Source organism: Neoarius graeffei, chromosome 2, assembly GCF_027579695.1.
Source record: "Neoarius graeffei isolate fNeoGra1 chromosome 2, fNeoGra1.pri, whole genome shotgun sequence".
In the NCBI taxonomy this organism is placed as follows: Eukaryota; Metazoa; Chordata; class Actinopteri; order Siluriformes; family Ariidae; genus Neoarius; species Neoarius graeffei.
Genome location: NC_083570.1, coordinates 62456569 through 62475805, shown reverse-complemented (window position 1 = coordinate 62475805; position 19237 = coordinate 62456569). Strand labels below are relative to the sequence as shown.

At 43.3% G+C, this 19237-nt stretch overlaps 2 protein-coding genes across 3 annotated transcripts in view; one reads left to right on the top strand and one right to left on the bottom strand.

The window, feature by feature from the left end:
• The window catches only part of cntn1a (contactin 1a), a 226875-nt gene that overhangs the window by 155392 nt on the left and 52246 nt on the right, over window positions 1–19237 (bottom strand). The gene's annotated exons all lie outside the window — the stretch shown is intronic.
• Window positions 1–19237, top strand: part of LOC132881768 (peroxynitrite isomerase THAP4-like) — a 57491-nt gene that overhangs the window by 14824 nt on the left and 23430 nt on the right. Inside the window, exon 2 of one of the 2 annotated variants that reach the window (XR_009654074.1) lies at window positions 16026–16118. The exons of the other annotated variant lie outside the window; for it this stretch is intronic. The gene's annotated coding sequence lies outside the window, so the exon portion shown is untranslated. Of the gene's footprint in view, window positions 1–16025; window positions 16119–19237 lie in introns of those variants that run through there. 2 annotated transcript variants of the gene reach the window in all.

The window sequence follows — 19237 nt, the reverse complement described above, 5'->3', positions numbered from 1 at the left end:
TATACTTAAATATGTATGAAAAAGATAATAAAACATACTTGACAAATTAACAACTATTTGGTAACAAAAAGAAAGAGGAGACAATACTTGTTATTCGATATAAAGGTACAGTAATATATCATTCAATAACATTGAAAAATATATATAGAGAGAGGTATACTTGTCATACTGATAATAATAATTCATGCATGGTATTAAATAATATTTAAAGTTAAAACTAAGATAAATAACTAAATATATATAGCTCTTAATTATATATAGAAATAAAGTTATGTAGAAAGAAAGAGTTTGGAGATGTCAACATCATATCCATATCTACTTAAATCAGAAAAAAGGCAGTCTGACTTTTTTCTTGAACCACAATTTAGATGAAGATCTTATAGAAGTTGGAATCTGGTTCCATACCCTAACACCAACATGGAAAATGAGTTCTTTTGTAGATTTGTACGAGAATACTGAGTAGATAAGTTCTTGGAGTAAGATGACCTAGTGTTATAAGAATGGATACTAGAAATAGAAGAAAATAATTTACAAATGTTTGAGGGTGCACTTTGATTAACAACATCATACATTAATTTAGAAATACATTCATAGAAAAGAAGATTTACTGGTAAAATATTGGTTTTGGAAAACAATGGAAGGGCACTTTCTCTATTATCAACAAAATGGATTAATCTTAAAGCTCGTTTTTGTAGGATTAATACTTTATTTATATGAGTTTTACAAGCCTGTCCCCAAGAACTAAGGTTGAATCAGAGAGCGATATAATGTCATAAGGGTATGTAGTGGAATAAAATGTCTAAGCTTGGCCAAAAGGCCGACAACCTTGCTTATTTTGTTGCAAATAAACTCAATATGAGGCTTCCAAGAAAGATTGTCATCGATTATTAAACCCAAATATTTTACATACTTTTAACGTTCAAGTGAAACACGTTTGTTTTGAGACACTGTTTTGAGAGTATGTTATGCACAACCTGTCAACCTCGATTACAATTTCCTATCTCTGTATTGGCCTAATTTAATGTTTTAAAGTAATTATTTTTTTGACTAAAATGAATGACTAAAACTGGACTAAAACCCTTTTAGTTTTCGTCGACTAAAACTAGACCAAAACTGTCAAGGATGGAATTGACTAAAATGTGACTAAAACTAATAAGCATTTGTCCAAAAGACTAAAACTAAATCAAAAATGGCTGCCAAAAACAACACTGATATTATCATAGAAAACAAGTTTGAGAAAACACTGACAGTCTACTGGGACTCATAAGGACAAGTTCTGGCTGCCGTCAGGACTCTCCAGCAGTGTGTGGATAATCCGTTATCAAACCCCAGAAGATACCCGTCAAGACCTATGAAGCTGTTACCATGGCAACTTTGCGAGAGGGTTGTGGTTTCTTTCCACAGTCTATTGTGTGGTGGCAGGAGAGATAGAGATTTAAAAATGTCCCAAAGGAACCCTTTCTTAAATTTGTATGGAGTTGAGATGTGCATTCAGGAGGAGATTAAGATGTCCAGGACAGCCTGGGCTATGTTTGAAGTATGCTTTCCAGTACAAACATATCCAAATCCTCTTTTCACCCTGCTCTTGTTATTGCTGTTCTTTCAGACTCGCTTTTCATTTTTTTTTGTGTCCTGCTACTGTACTGTAAGACAATCATTGTTAGTCGCTAATGCACATCTAATGCCAATTTACATCAGATGTTTTTTGGGCGCTTTCAATTATTTTATATCCCGCACAAGGTAAGACTGTCATCCCAGAACAGCTGCTGAATTTGATTTGTAATCATGATGCCATAACTGTGCAACCCGTAGTTGCAAGTGTTTGCATGGTACTGACACTCAGGTATAACCAGAAAAGTGACACACATGCTGTTCTTGTCCCACTGTCTCATATTCAGAGATGGACAGTAATGAAGTACATTTACTTGAGTACAGTACTTAAGTACACTTTTTGAGTGTCTGTACTTTACTCGAGTATTATTTGTTTTGGCAACTTATGACTAACTTCCGGTGGTGTAGTGGTTAGCGCTGTCGCCTCACAGCAAGAAGGTCCGGGTTCGAGCCCCGTGGCCGGCGAGGGCCTTTCTGTGCAGAGTTTGCATGTTCTCCCCGTGTCCGCGTGGGTTTCCTCCGGGTGCTCCGGTTTCCCCCACAGTCCAAAGACATGCAGGTTAGGTTAACTGGTGACTCTAAATTGAGCGTAGGTGTGAGTGTGAGTGTGAATGGTTGTCTGTGTCTATGTGTCAGCCCTGTGATGACCTGGCGACTTGTCCAGGGTGTACCCCGCCTTTCGCCCGTAGTCAGCTGGGATAGGCTCCAGCTCGCCTGAGACCCTGTAGAAGGATAAAGCGGCTAGAGATAATGAGATGAGATGAGATGACTAACTTCACTGCATTTGAAAGACAAATATTGTACTTTTCGCTCCACTACATTTCTATCAAGGTCCTCGTTACTATGAAGCAGCTTTGAAAGTGAATGTTTTTTCTTTTCTTTTCTAAAACGTGATTGGTTTTTTCGCAGGTGACACTGAGACAGCCTGTCAGGAATCACTAGGGTCACGTTACGTCCATAGACTGTATAAAATCAAGTTCAATGATTTCTCCGCAGCATTATTTAACACAATCAGTTGATGGCAGAATGGAAGGAGGCGGTTCTTCTGGGGAATGCACACACTCATGACTTTATCTAGAACCCATGTTTCAGTTTTCTGAAAGGATTAAAGATTAATTTCATTTTAAACGTTTGCTTTGTTTGCCTAAAACAAAATAAACGTTGGGTGGCATGGTGGTATAGTGGTTAACAAGGTTGCCTCACAGCAAGAAGGTTCGGAGTTTGAGCCCAGCGGCCGGCGAGGGCCTTTCTGTGCGGAGTTTGCATGTTCTCCCCGTGTCTGCGTGGGTTTCCTCCGGGTGCTCCGGTTTCCCCCACAGTCCAAAGACATGCAGGTTAGGTTAATATGGGACGGCCTTGGGCTGAGGTGCCCTTGAGTGAGGCGCCTAACTCCCAAATGCTCCCTGGGCACTGTTAGCATGGCTGCCCACTGCTCTGGGTATGTGTGTGTGTGCTCATTGCTCATGTGTGTGTGTTCACTGCTTCAGATGGGTTAAATGCAGAGAGGAATTTCACAAGTGTGTGATGAATAAAGTTGTGCTTGCTTTCTTTCTTGTCTTTCTTAAAACGAACCACATCACAGCCTACAAAAACTCGCTGTCCGACCTGCGGAAGCATATTAAGGCATGTAAATGTTTTATTCCAAGAGAAAGCTTGTAATGAAGTTGTCTGTGCTTCTAGAGCTCGCGATAATGTTGCAATAGCTGTGCAATCTGGTTAGTCAAATGACTTTCTATGGATTTGCCCGCCAAGTTGCCACCGCCTTGTCCACGGCTAACGTTAAACACCTAGCTAGTTAGCACATAAAAACGGAGTTACGCTAACATGAATAACATCTTATCTGAAGTCCTTAAACCAAATAAACAATATAGAAATATTTCTTTTCTATTAACGTTAGCTACCCAATATGATTTTGAGTTTGAAAAGAGTTTACTAGCATGTTAGGTGTAGCTTCACTGACTAGTGAAGCTAGTCTTAACGTTAAACCACCATGATCCCACAGGCAGATTCAGATGTGCATGAATACACACACTTACGCATGTGCGCGCGCACACACGAGACCTGTGAGATGGACAGTATTGTACTAGTCAGTCAGTCACAACAAATTGCTGGAATTTTTTGTTTTGATGTCAGATGATGGTCTTGCACTTTTTTGTCTTGCTTAAAGCAGTGTTGCTGTTGGGCAGTTATAAAGCTCGAGGTGCGGATCTGGGTTTTAATCAGGTTGGATTGTCGTTTTTTTTTTCTTAGCAAGCTGCATTTACAGCTATTCCACTGTCTTCCTGATTAACATACACATGCATGTGTGCACACACTGCCAGAGCTGGGTCAGAACACGACCATGCTACTCTGTGGGGGTGGGGAGGAGTGTTACAATTAAAAAAAATAAAAATGACAATGGTTCTTTTTCAGTTCAGTTGTGTTTCATTTTGTAACATTCTATCAGGTGTTTATTCTACTGGTTCTACAAGCGAGTCAGTAAATCCAGTCGGTTGCTTCAGAGGCATTAGGTTTTGTACGGTAAGCGTTGTGGCAATAATACAAAAATATGTTGACAGAAAATGTACTTTTAATACTTAAGTATTTTTAAAAGCAAGTACGTCAGTACATTAACTGAAGTAAAAATTTGACTGGACAACTTTCACTTGTGGGCGGCACGGTGGTGTAGTGGTTAGCGCTGTCGCCTCACAGCAAGAAGGTCCTGGGTTCGAGCCCCGTGGCCGGCGAGGGCCTTTCTGTGTGGAGTTTGCATGTTCTCCCCGTGTCCGCGTGGGTTTCCTCCGGGTGCTCCGGTTTCCCCCACAGTCCAAAGACATGCAGGTTAGGTTAACTGGTGACTCTAAATTGAGCGTAGGTGTGAATGTGAGTGTGAATGGTTGTCTGTGTCTATGTGTCGGCCCTGTGATGACCTGGCGACTTGTCCAGGGTGTGCCCCGCCTTTCGCCCGTAGTCAGCTGGAATAGGCTCCAGCTTGCCTGCGACCCTGTAGAAGGATAAAGCGGCTAGAGATAATGAGATGAGATGAACTTTCACTTGTATCGGAGTAACATTTGACCAGTGGGATCTCTACTCTGACTTAAGTAATGAAGTTGGGTACTTTGTCCACCTCTGCTCATATTACATGTTCATCAAGTAGTATTGTAATTACAGCTAATGTTAGTTGTCCCCGTTTGCTAATTAATCTGTTAATTAATCTGTTATGTCATGACGCATGTGGTGACCAGTAATCACTACATTAAATTTAGCTAAACGTAAAACTATGAACTCTACCCTAGCATGAGCTCATTAATTGTTTATCTAATACCTAACTGAGCTTGAGTCCAATTAAAATTTCTGACCAAACGTGTTCTCTTATCCTGCAACCTCAGCTAGGCTGTGCACTCATTTGCCCCTCTAATCTGATTTAGTATCATCGAGGTGATCGTTTTTAGTATTGTTTAACTTTGTGAACGTATCAATAGCAGCAAAATGCTTACTAAAGGTCTTATTAGTTCATGGTTATTTCCGTCCAATTGTACAATTAGCCTGGTTTCCAGAAATAAGGCAATCAAAATTCAATCAGCGCATGAATATTTATATTTACATCACATTTTGTAGTATGCAAAATGTATCACCTGTGCAACAAAGCAACTTGTGTGAAACACTCTGAACATTTTAGCAAGGCAGACAACCTCTCCACTGACTTGTACTTGTTTTACAATCAAATCTGGCCTCTTTCATTAAGGCAGACATACAGTATGGATGTATCGCTGTAGCTCACAACAGAGGCAAATGCTCAACCTTCTGTTTTCCTATTAGGCATGTAACAATATATTGTGCAATGATAAATCGTGAGACAAATTTCTGAAGATCTGAATCGATGAGATAAAAAACGAATCATTATTATCTGGCTGCGTAATCTTTTCGGTTTTCCTAGAGGTAATTGTGTTTAGACAGCAGAGGATGTAATAACAAAAAAAAAAATAGAGGGAATGCATGTGACCTCACCCTATGTGGAAGTTACACAGCTCGAATGCAGTGAAAATAAACAAAAAAGATCTCAAATGGGAAGGAGTTGTTGCACAATTGACTGTACAAACATATTTAACAAGAAATCAGAGCTCTCTTTTTACAGATGACTGAAAGCTAAAGGGAACCAGTTAGAGGTAGTAAAAATGCTTATAAAAGTTGATAAAAATAGGAAAATAAATCGTTTTTTTTTTTTTTTAAATAAAATTTTCCTAGGCGGCACGGGCAGCACGGTGGTGTAGTGGTTAGTGCTGTCGCTTCACAGCAAGAAGGTCCGGGTTCGAGCCCCATGGCCGGCGAGGGCCTTTCTGTGCGGAGTTTGCATGTTCTCCCCGTGTCCGCGTGGGTTTCCTCCGGGTGCTCCGGTTTCCCCCACAGTCCAAAGACATGCAGGTTAGGTTAACTGGTGACTCTAAATTGAGCGTAGGTGTGAATGTGAGTGTGAATGGTTGTCTGTGTCTATGTGTCAGCCCTGTGATGACCTGGCGACTTGTCCAGGGTGTACCCCGCCTTTCGCCCGTAGTCAGCTGGGATAGGCTCCAGCTTGCCTGCAACCCTGTAGAACAGGATAAAGCGGCTAGAGATAATGAGATGAGATGAGAAAATTTTCCTAATTTCTTTTTTTTTCCAAAAATATCATAGGAAAATCGAATCGTGAACCCAATATCGTGATCACTGCTCAATCTGGCCAAAATTCTGCACACATTGATTTGAATGATGGTAGCTTCAAGAATTGCTAATAGATTCCAAATATCGTGATGGTCATCAATTTGAACGATTTTTTAGATGTCTGTTGGAAAATGTGATGTCTGCAGCTATAAGATAGGTCAAAATAAATTGTTTTGAAGAAGAAGCCTTTATTTGTCACATGCACACTCAAGCAGAGTGAAATTTGTCCTTTGCATTTAACCCATCTGAAGCAGTGAACACACGCATGCGCACACACACACAAGTGAGCAATGAGCACACACACATACCCAGAGCAGTGGGCAGCGATGCGACAGCGCCCGGGGAGCAGTTGGGGGTTTGGTGCCTTGCTCAAGGGCACTTCAGCCCAAAGCAGCCCCATGCTGACCTAACCACATGTCTTTGAACTGTGGGAGAAACTGGAGCACCCGGAAGAAACCCACACAGACACGGGGAGAACATGCAAACTCCACACAGAAAGGCCCCCATCAGCCTCAAACCCAGAACCTTCTTGCTGTGAGGCAACAGTGCTAACCACTGCACAACCATACCGCCCATTTGTATAGTATGTGTTTCCTTTCAGCCTATTTTATATCATACAAAAAGCTTAATATCCTGTTTAAATGCCGTCCACCTTGGGAGCAGAAGGAAAAATTCCTTCTTCGATGCATCTTAGCTTCCCTTTGTCCATGCTTTCCAAACAGATAAAGCAGTGAATCTGTTCACTCGCAAAATATAAACAAGGTTTTCATTTAAGAAAATGAAATAGCATCTTGTTTATCAGGCCTACTTCACTCTAAAATAATTCAGTAAATACCTCCGAGGCTGTTTTCACACATCATGGCTATATTATCATTTAAATTTTATGAACAACTCGCAGCTACAGCCAACTTGTAACCAGCTTCTAATATTTCTGTACATGGCACGTTACTGCTGTCTGGCCAGCCTCAGCGTCGTTGCAGCCAACACCCCTCCAAAGCCACAGGCGATACTATCGTCAATCACTGATAGTTGGGGACACAAAAACATGATGGCATATTGCACACAACCTCACAAGCCTAATGTAAAACTGTTGCTGGGGTTATTGGCCTCGGCACCAAAACCCGCTTGAGAACAAACACAGCATGATCCCGTGTTAATTAACTCTGACAGTGTTTATATATGTCCAATTGGGCACAAATGAACTCTGAAAGGGTTCATTCAACACTCTGGGTGTTCATTCAACATGGGGGATTTCGCTGTGTACCTTGCTGCTTAAACCCGGGTAGTAACTGGAAAGGGACACATTTAATGAAGAAGCTGATGTAGAACTCAGGAATTTGCTCTTGTCACATACTTCTTGGTGTTTCTCAAACGTTTCATATTGCCAGTGCTGCAAAAGGGGCACGACTGTGGGATTTGCATAACAGCGAGACATAGCTGCAGTAATGGAGCTTTAGAATACCTGTCATGGTTACACATTAAGGCCAGACCTACATATTGTCCTTGAGTCACCATTAGATGACATAGTTATGAGACGCTTATCCAGCTCCGTGCAAAAGTAGCAAATACATATTAAAAACAACAGGTAACTGCAACTAATTCTTGTGTTTGGATTCATAAGACACACTTTAAAAAATGATGTTTATTGCTTCTGGAGAACGTCTGATGCCTGACACTAGGTTTATAATCATTGTTTTTACTGGTTTTCTCAAACTTCATTGGAAAGAAGTACAGTATGTATTTTGTTGAAAACAGGCTGAAGAACTAGTGAGGTTTGTAATCAGACATGACTTAGCATAAAATAGGATATGACTCATTTCATTATCATACTAGAGCGGCGGCTACAATTGTCGACACCTTAACGATCTTTTGGCCATTGCAAAAGTAGAAAAGACTTTCAATATGTAAATTGTGCATGAATAATTACTCAAACTTCCACTGGAAAAAAAAAAAGGTGATTCCCGATTACTTAGCGTATCAGATCACGTGACACTGTTCCACAAGTATTGACACCTTTGTCCACAGTTATCGACACCATTTCAGAATTATCGACATCCAGATGATTATTTATTTTAAAAAATTCGGTATGTGGTATTTAGTTAACAAAACATATTTTTTATTTAAAATTTGTTTTACATAGACATACTAGTGCATCTCAAAAATTAGAATAACATGAAAAAGTTCCTTTTTTTCATAATTTAATTCAAAAAGGTAAACTTTCATATATTCTATATTCATTACATGTAAAGTGAAATATTTAAAGCCTTTTTTGTTTTAATTTTGATGATTATGGCTTATAGCTCATGAAAATCAGAAATCCAGTATCTCAAATTATTAGAATATTCCCTAAGATCAATCAAAAAAAGGATTTACAATCCAGAAATGTCCAACTTCTGAAAAGTATATTCATTTATACACTCAATACTTGGTTGGGACTCCTTTACCATGAATTACTGTATCAATGCGGTGATCAGTCTGTGGCACTGCTGAGGTGTTATTGAAGCCCAGGTTGCTTTGATAGTGGCCTTCAGCGTATCTGTATTTTTGGGTCGGGTGTTTCTCATCTTTCTCTTGACAATACCCCATAGATTCTCTATGGGGTTCAGGTCAGGCAAGTTGGCTGACCAATCAAACACAGTAATATCATGGTCAGCAAACCATTTGGTAGTAGTTTTGTCACTCTGGGTAGGTGCTAAGTCCTGCTGGAAAAGGAAATCAGCATCTCCAAAAAGCTCGTCAGCAGATGGAAGCATGAAGTGCTCTAAAATCTCCTGGGAGATGGCTGTGTTGACTTTGGACTTGATAAAATACAGTGGACCAACACCAGCAGATGACATGGCACCCCAAATCACCACAGACTGTGGAAACTTCACACTGGGCTTCAAACATCTTGGATTCTGTGCCTCTCCACTCTTCCTCCAGACTCTAGAACCGTGATTTCCAAATTAAATGCAAAATGTACTTTCATCTGAAAAGAGGACTTTGGACCACTAAGCAACAGTACATTTCTTTCTCTCCTTAGCCCAGATAAGACACTTCTGACATTGTCTCTGGCTCAGAAGTAGCTTGATATTAGGAATGCGAAAGTTGTATCCCCTTTCTTGAAGATGTCTGTTCGTGATGGGTCTTGATACACTGACACCAGCCTCAGTCCACTCCTTGTGAAGCTCTCCCAAGTTCTTGAATCAACTTTTCTTGACAATCCTCTCAAGACTGTGGCTATCCCTGTTGCTTGTGCACCTTTTCCAGCCACCCTTTTCAGGCTTACCCTCCTTGTGGAGGGCATGAGTGATCATCTTCTGGACAACAGTCAAGTCAGCAGTCTTCCCCATGATTGTGGTTGTGTGTACTGAACTAGACCGAGAGATACACTGTGTTCATACTGTTTTACTCAAACTCGAAATGAAATATTCTAATATTTTGAGATGGGTTTTTTTATGTTTTTGTACTGTATGCCAGACTGATTAAAATAGAAAATGCTTGAAACATTTTAGTTTATGTGTAATGAGTCTATAATATATAACATTTTCACTTTCTTAAATAACTGATGGAAAATATTGAACTTTTTCGTCTCGTCTTCTTCTTCCGCTTTATCTGGGACCGGGTCGCGGAGGCAGCAGTCTAAGCATGGAAGCCCAAACTTCCCTTTCCCCAGACACCTCAGCCAGCTCCTCGGGAAGAACACAGAGGCGTTCCCAGGCCAGCCGAGAGACATAGTCCCTCCAGCGTGTCCTGGGTCTTCCCCGGGGCCTCCTCCTGGGGGGACATGCCTGGAACACCTCCCCAGGGAGGCATCCAGGAGGCATCCGAAAAAGATGCCCGAGCCACCTCAACTGATTCCTCTCGATGTGGAGGAGCAGCGGCTCTACTCCGAGCTCCTCCCGAGTGACTGTGCTTCTCACCCTATCTCTAAGGGAGCGCCCAGCCACCCTGCGAAGGAAACTCATTTCGGCCGCTTGTATCCGCGATCTTGTTCTTTCGGTCATTACCCAAAGCTCATGACCATAGGTGAGAGTCAGAACGTAGATCGACTGGTAAATTGAGAGCTTCGCCTTTTGGCTCAGCTCCTTCTTCACCACGACAGACCGGGAAAGCGACCGCATCACTACGGAGGCTGCACCGATCCGCCTGTCGATCTCACGCTCCATCCTTCCCTCACTCGTGAACAAGATCCTGAGATACTTAAACTCCTCCACTTGAGGCAGGACTTCTCCACCAACCTGAAGAGGGCAAGCCACCCTTTTCCGGTCGAGAACCATGGCCTCGGACTTGGAGGTGCTGATTCTCATCCCAGCCACTTCACACTCGACTGCAAACCACCCCAGTGCAAGCTGGAGGTCCTGGTTTGAAGAAGCCAACAGGACAACTTCATCCGCAAAAAGCAGAGATGAAATCCTGTGGTTCCCAAACAGGATTCCTTCTGGCCCCTGGCTGCACCTAGAAATTCTCATCTCATCTCATTATCTCTAGCCGCTTTATCCTTCTACAGGGTCGCAGGCAAGCTGGAGCCTATCCCAGCTGACTATGGGTGAAAGGCGGGGTACACCCTGGACAAGTCGCCAGGTCATCACAGGGCTGACACATAGACACAGACAACCATTCACACTCACATTCACACCTACGCTCAATTTAGAGTCACCAGTTAACCTAACCTGCATGTCTTTGGACTGTGGGGGAAACCGGAGCACCCGGAGGAAACCCACGTGGACACGGGGAGAACATGCAAACTCCGCACAGAAAGGCCCTCGCCGGCCACGGGGCTCGAACCCGGACCTTCTTGCTGTGAGGCGACAGCGCTAACCACTACACCACCGTGCCGCCCACTTAGAAATTCTGTCCATAAAAATTATGAACAGAACCAGTGACAAAGGGCAGCCCTGCCGGAGTCCAACATGCACTGGGAACAGGTCTGACTTACTGCCGGCAATGCGAAACAGACTCTTGCTCCGTTCGTACAGGGACCGGACAGCCCTTAGCAAAGAGCCCCGAACCCCATACTCCCGAAGCACCCCCCACAGAATACCATGGGGGACACGGTCGAATGCCTTCTCCAGATCCACAAAGCACATGTGGACTGGTTGGGTAAACTCCCATGAACCCTCGAGCACCCTATGAAGGGTATAGAGCTGGTCCAGTGTTCCGCGACCAGGACGAAAACCGCATTGTTCCTCCTGGATCCGAGGTTTGACTATCGGTCGAATTCTCCTCTCCAGTACCCTGGAGTAAACTTTCCCTGGGAGGCTGAGAAGTGTGATTCCCCTATAATTGGAGCACACTCTCCGGTCCCCTTTCTTCAAAAGAGGGACCACTACCCCAGTCTGCCACTCCAGAGGCACTGTCCCCGACCGCCACGCGATGTTGCAGAGGCGTGTCAACCAAGACAGCCCCACAATATCCAAAGACTTGAGATACTCAGGGCGGATCTCATCCACCCCTGGTGCCTTGCCACCGAGGAGCTTGCAAACCACCTCAGTGACTTCGGCTTGGGTAATGGACGAGTCCACCTCTGAGTCATCAGCCTCAGTCTCCTCAATGGAAGACATGACGGTGGGATTGAGGAGATCCTCAAAGTATTCCTTCCACTGCCCAACAATGTCCCCAGTCGAGGTCAACAGCTCCCCACCCGCACTGTAAACAGTGTTGGCAGAGTACTGCTTCCCCCTCCTGAGGCGTCGGACGGTTTGCCAGAATTTCTTCGAGGCCGACTGATAGTCCTTCTCCATGGCCTCCCCGAATTCCTCCCAGTTCTGAGTTTTTGCCTCCGCAACTGCCCGAGCTGCAGCACGCCTGGCCTGCCGATACCCGTCAGCTGCCTCAGGAGTCCCAGAGGTCAACATGGCCCGATAGGACTCCTTCTTCAGCTTGACGGCATCCCTTACTTCTGGTGTCCACCACCGGGTTTGGGGATTGCCGCCACGACAGGCACCGGAGACCTTGCGGCCACAGCTCCGAACAGCTGCGTCCACAATGGAGGTAGAGAACATGGTCCACTCAGACTCAATATCCCCCATCTCCCTCGGAAGCTGGGAAAAGCTCTCCCGGAGGTGGGAGTTAAAGACCTCCCCAACAGAGTGCTTGGCCAGACGTTCCCAGCAGACCCTCACCATACGTTTGGGCCTGCCAGGTCTGTCCAGCTTCCTCCTCCGCCAGCGGATCCAACTCACCACCAGATGGTGATCAGTTGACAGCTCAGCCCCTCTCTTCACCCGAGTGTCCAAGACATAGGGCCGGAGATCAGATGAAACGACAACAAAGTCTATCATCGACCTCCGACCTAAGGTGTCCTGGTGCCACGTGCCCTTATGGACACCCCTATGCTCGAACATGATGTTTGTTATGGACAAACTGTGACTAGCACAGAAGTCCAATAACAAAACACCACTCGGGTTCAGATCGGGGAGGCCGTTCCTCCCAACCACGCCCCTCCAGGTGTCACTGTCGTCGCCCACATGAGCATTGAAGTCCCCCAGTAGCACAGTGGAGTCCCCAGTCTGAGCACCCCTCAGTACCTCTCCCAGGGACTCCAAGAAGGCCGGATACTCTACACTGCTATTCGGCCCGTAGGCACAAACAACAGCAAGAGCCCTCTCCCCAATCCGAAGGCGCAGAGAGGCGACCCTCTCGTTCACTGGGGTAAACTCCAACACATGGCGGCTGAGCTGGGGAGCTATAAGCAAGCCCACACCAGCCCGCCGCCGCTCACCATGGGCGACTCCAGAGAGGTGGAGAGTCCAGCCCCTCTCGAGGAGCTGGGTTCCAGAGCCCAAGCTGTGCGTGGAGGTGAGCCCGACTATCTCTAGCCAGTACCTCTCAACCTCCCGCACAAGCTCAGGGAGCCTCCTAGAACTGCCACCTTATTGTGGTGGAGGGGTTTGTGTGCTTGAATGATCCTAGGAGCTATGTGGTCGGGGGCATTATGCCCCTGTCAGGGTTTCCCAAGGCAGACAGGTCCTAGGTGACAGGCCAGACCAAGAGCAGTTCACCAAAACCCTTATGGAGAAACAACCAAGGACCGTGACGTCGCCCGGTATGGCGCAGCCGGGGCCCCACCCTGGAGCCAAGCCCGGGGTTGGGGCTCGCACGTGAGCGCTTGGTGGCCGGGCCTTTGCCCATGGGGCCCGGCCGGGCTCAGCCCGAAGAGGTGACGTGGGCCCAACCTCCTGTGGGTTCACCACCCACAGAGGTAGCAGTAGGGGGCTGGTGCAGTGTGGATTGGGTGGCAGTCGAAGGCAGGGGCCTTGACGACCTGATCCCCGGACTTTTTCACAATATTCTAATTTTTTGAGATGCACTAGTATTTAGTATAAAATATATTTTATATAAATATATCGGTCGGTGCTTACGTAAATGAGAAAGTAATTCTAACACTTGTAAACAAATGAACTGATAATGTTTAACCTGTGTCAGAAAATCTTTTTGTTCCACTTTCTAAGTATTTTTGTAGATCACATTTTGTTAATCGTTCATTGTTGTTTGTATTAATTTCTAGTTTTGTAGTTTACCAATAAATGTCAACAAGCAATTGACATTGTAACCGCATGAAAATCCAGGTCAAAGATCGCATGTCATTCCTCGAACCAAAATATAAAATGTCTACTGATAGTGTAATATGTGGTCGATATTTACAACAAACTGCAAAAAAAATTTCTGAATGGAATAGAAAAATCTGAATATTTCAAGCATGTAATTTTTATATGCTAGGAATTTAATTCTGGTTTAATTCTATTTATTGCAATAGGATTCCAAATACTCTATAAACATTCCATTCTGTTATGAATCAGGAAAAAATTTTTTATAAATCACAGCACTTTTTTTAAAAAAAGTACTTCATCTACTTCAACAATGTTACACAAAGATCGATACGTAACAGTTGTAAATGTCACTTAATTCCACGGGGTGTCGATAATGGTGGACACCAGTGAAAGTGATCACTATTATCAACACCTCACGTGACTTCTCAAACGCACTTTTAGATACAAAATGGCGACTGTCAAATGAAAGCGTAAGAAACAAAGTAGGTTTCGGCAAGGAGATCATGAAGTATCGGTGAATTTGAGAAGTAAAAACATGTCCATGATCTTTCCGCCATGCTTACCTGCGATGATGACATCCGGGTTTTCATCAGATTGCTGATCGTGCTAAAAAAATTCCATCTCAGGTAACGAGCTGTGTCATCAGACGACAAGATTAAAGGGTGAGGCGGGTCTTCCGGTTGATTAATTAACCAATAATAACTGTTGTAATTGAAAGTCACCTTTGTAAAATTGTTTTTTATTGGTAAATCTGAAAAGGTGTCGATAATTATGGGCTGTCGATAATTGTAGCCGCTGCTCTATATCACAGCAAAATCCCCAGTGTTGAATTAACATCCTACTGTGTTTATATGTGTCCAATTGGACACAAATGAACTCTGAAAGTGTTAATTCAACACTGGGGAATTTGCTGTGTATGATTTTTAATATCCAGGCTTTCCAGACAAGTTTGAGCACCTGAAGAGGAAACATCCATGTGTGCGCAAGTGTGCTAGCTTCATCAGGCAAGTTGCTTAGCATTAACATCGCAATCAGTAAAATAAAATGTAAACACACTGAAGGAGACAAAACTGCTATGATTAAAGCTGTCCCCATAAATGAAGCATGTGTTGCTACAAGGGTATTTCTGAGACTATATTATGTTTCGCACCTCTAATTTAGAGTGGCACGGTGGTGTAATGGTTAGCGCTGTCGCCTCACAGCAAGAAGGTCCGGGTTCGAGCCCAGCGGCTGACGAGGGCCTTTCTGTGCGGAGTTTGCATGTTCTCCCCGTGTCCGCGTGGGTTTCCTCCGGGTGCTCCGGTTTCCCCCACAGTCCAAAGACATGCAGGTTAGGTTAACTGGTGACTCTAAATTGACCGTAGGTGTGAATGTGAGTGTGAATGGTTGTCTGTGTCTATGTGTCAGCCCTGTGATGACCTGGCGACTTGTCCAGGGTGTACCCCGCCTTTCACCCGTAGTCAGCTGGGATCGGCTCCAGCTTGCCTGCGACCCTGTAGAACAGGATAAAGCGGCTAGAGATAATGAGATGAGATGAGACCTCTAATTTAATACAAAAATTAGCTTCTTAACACCAGGTAGCATTAGCTGAAGCAAGTAAACAAGCATGTGTAAGCTAGCTCACGCTCCAGAGTAGTCAAAAACCAACAGCTTAGCACATGTTGGTACAAATATGGCTCTCGTTTATCATTTGTCCTGTGTCCTGTCCATTATTTATCATTTACGTATCCTACAAAACATAAACTAAACTCTTCACTATTACAAATGCACATTCAGAATCATCTATTATTCTATTGCCATTCTTCTTCGCTATCAGTAATTTTATCATTTAATTTTTGGACTGCCTCATTTATCTTTTAGTAGGGATCATTTTTACTACTTTCACCATTTTATGAACTGATCGGCTTTTTCAAATCAGGTGACGTTCCGAGTCATGAATGTTCATAGATAGATCTTAGTTCTCAAAAACCTATGACAGCAGAGACAAGTTCATTGTTCGGACAACTTTGGAAATGTTTTAAGGTGTAACTTCTTGATTTAGAAATTAATTTGGTGATTTTGGACAGAAGACCTTTTGATATCGTTTGTATTTTACTTCTGGTTTTCCTTATATAGTGTATTACATCACAACACTGTTGAATTCTCACATCTGATTGGTCAAAAGGTCTTTGCGCTTTGTTAAGGTGAGTAAATTTTCTGCCACAGGAACGTCTTCAGGACCGAGTGCAGATGACGCTTTCCAGTTATCTGGACCATGTCGTGCCACTCTTCTGTCTTATTCACATCAAAAGAGAAGATGCGATAGTAGGATGTTCCACAACATTGAGTGTTAAACATATGACCTTGTCGCTTAATAAATTGATAATTGTAATTATTGAACAATAGAAAAAAATAAACAACTTCAGGATGGAAACAGCATCACATCACTCTGTTGCATGTCCTGGTGTGTGTGTGTGTGTGTGGGTGGGTGGGTGGGTGGGTGTTTTAATTATCATTTCTTATTTAATAAGTCTTAAACTTTTCTTGTTCTTATAGAATATTTAAAATGTGTGGCACAGCATCTCAAACAGGTGAATATTTTAAAGACAAAACAATCAATAGTTGCAAACATAATTAAATGTTTTATGAAAAGGGAAAATATGAATTGTATTATGCATGAGGGAGCCTGCATTATAGCACAGAATAAAAAATGTCCAAACACAACACATTTAGAATCTTGAGACTATTTTACTTTGGCAGCAGAGTATCAATATTTTTTCCTGAAATAAGCCAAAATTGGAAACTTGGAAAATGTGTGACCTGAAATTTCATATTTCTCTAGACTCTAGGTCTGTACAAGAACCCCAGGATATTTACCATCCATCCATCCATCCATCCATTTTGGCATATCACTACAGTGACGTGGCTACTCTGACAGCTTCAGCCATCAACATCTCTAGGGAACGTTCCAGTAGTGGTTTCCCGTTGCCTTCTACTGGATTATTATAGAGGTTTTCTCCTCTCAACCAGTCTCTCACACACACACACACACACACACACACACACACACACACACACACACCCCTACGGTCAATTTAGAGCCACCAATTAGCCTAACCTGCATGTCTTTGGACTGTGGGGGAAACCGGAGCACCCGGAGGAAACCCACGCGGACACGGGGAGAACATGCAAACTCCACACAGAAAGGCCCCCGTTGTCCACTGGGCTCGAACCCAGAACCTTCTTGCTGTGAGATGACAGTGCTAACCACTACACCACCATGCCGCCAGAATATTTACCATAAGATGTAAATACAATTGTTAATTTAAATCTTCAGAATGATATCTTCTATTCCCTTATATTCTTGAAAAAGTGCGATGTAAATAACACTTTATTTGGACAGTCTGTTTTATACAGGGTTAGTCAAAATTATGTTAACGCTAATGGATTATTTTTCTCCTGAATACGTGGTGCGCCGTGACTGTGAAATGTGTGTCCGGGCTTTAAATGGTACTGTTGCTCAAACAGGGTGAGACCGTCCTGTAAATCATCTTGCACATATGATGTATGTTTTGTGAATAAATGGTTTCTACCATTTAAGTGTTAACATAATTTTGACTAACCCTGTACATTCTGCAAAGCGTCTGGAGGTTGCCAAGAAACAGCCTGTTAACAGTTTCTCAACAACGTCAACAGATTTATCTATCTTTAAGTATCTCTCTATGCCAGTGCTTGTCTATCTTACAGCATGTCACAAAATGTATACATATAATTCACATGATCTGAATTTGTAATAGGACCAGGGATAATGGTGGTATCCATAGATCATCTTCATAGCAACAGGGTCATTAAAATAAAGTGAAAATAAAAAGGGACTATCTATTCACACTCTACAGACTGTTAAACATCAACAAACACAAACATATTGGTTTGAATGAATGATTGGCATTCCAGTCATCTAATATATTGCTGGAAGTCTAGAGATGGTCTACTGGAGTTTCTACATTGGACTGTCTGAATAAAATATCTCATCTCATTCTCATTATCTCTAGCCGCTTTATCCTTCTACAGGGTCGCAGGCAAGCTGGAGCCTATCCCAGCTGACTATGGGCGAAAGGCGGGGTACACCCTGGACAAGTCGCCAGGTCATCACAGGGCTGACACATAGACACAGACAACCATTCACACTCACATTCACACCTACGGTCAATTTAGAGTCACCAGTTAACCTAACCTGCATGTCTTTGGACTGTGGGGGAAACCGGAGCACCCAGAGGAAACCCACGCGGACACGGGGAGAACATGCAAACTCCACACAGAAAGGCCCTCGCCGGCCCCGGGGCTCGAACCCAGGACCTTCTTGCTGTGAGGTGACAGCGCTAACCACTACACCACCGTGCCGCCTGAATAAAATATATGCACTACATTGCCAAAAATATGTGGACACCTGACCAATCACACCCATATGTGTTTGTTGAACATCCCACTATAGATGTATGCTGCGTTCATGTGCTATGGGAAAATTATATTTTCCAGTCGGGAAGTGGTATTTACCAGTGTGTTGTGTTCACATGCTTTTGTTGTTGTTGACAAATTAAAGATGGTGGACCAGATTCGCTATCGTTAGCAATAGCGTCTGCTCTGGATAGGTAAAAACAAACCATAACAACACATTTTTAAAGGAAACGGATTTCTAACGTATTATATTACACTTGTTAATGACGCAACATTGCATAGACACCAAAAACTACCTACTAGTACTAGTAAAAAAAAACTTTAGTAGCGTACAATGCTTACCATTCAAGTGTCTTGTACCGCTCGCCGCCATGTTGAAAAGGTTAAAGTTCATCTCATCTCGGCAACTCGTGTATCAAAATTTTCTACGAGTTGTCCAGTGGAAAATACCACAAGAGGGGACGTTCATGTGTGCTTTCCATGTCGGCGTTTGGTATTTACCATAATTCCCATAGCACATGAACGCAGCAGTAGTCCTCTCTTTGCTGTTACAATAACCTCCACTCTTCTGGGAAGGCTTTCCATGAGGTTTTGTAGCATTGCTGTGGGGATTTGTGCTCTTTCAGGCACAAGAGCATTAGTGAGGTCAGGCACTGATGCCTTCTGGGGTGTTCCAGTTCAATCAAGAATCAAGAAAGAACTATCAATCTGTCAATCCTTTCCATATCCGGGCCGGGTAAGGTTTCCCATGTTGTGTCAAATTAAGCTGCAGGCTCCACTCCTGGTGGTGCCCTTCCATCAGTTCCTTTAAGTTTCAGCTTTGCAAAGGTGTTCATTGGGGTTGAGGTCAGGTTTCTGTGCAGGACATTCAAGTTTTTTCACTCTAATTTTGGCAAACCATTGTGCTCACTTTGTGCACAGGGGCATTGTCGCACTGGAACATGTTTGGGTTTCTAAGAACGAATAAAGGGGTCTTCATAATG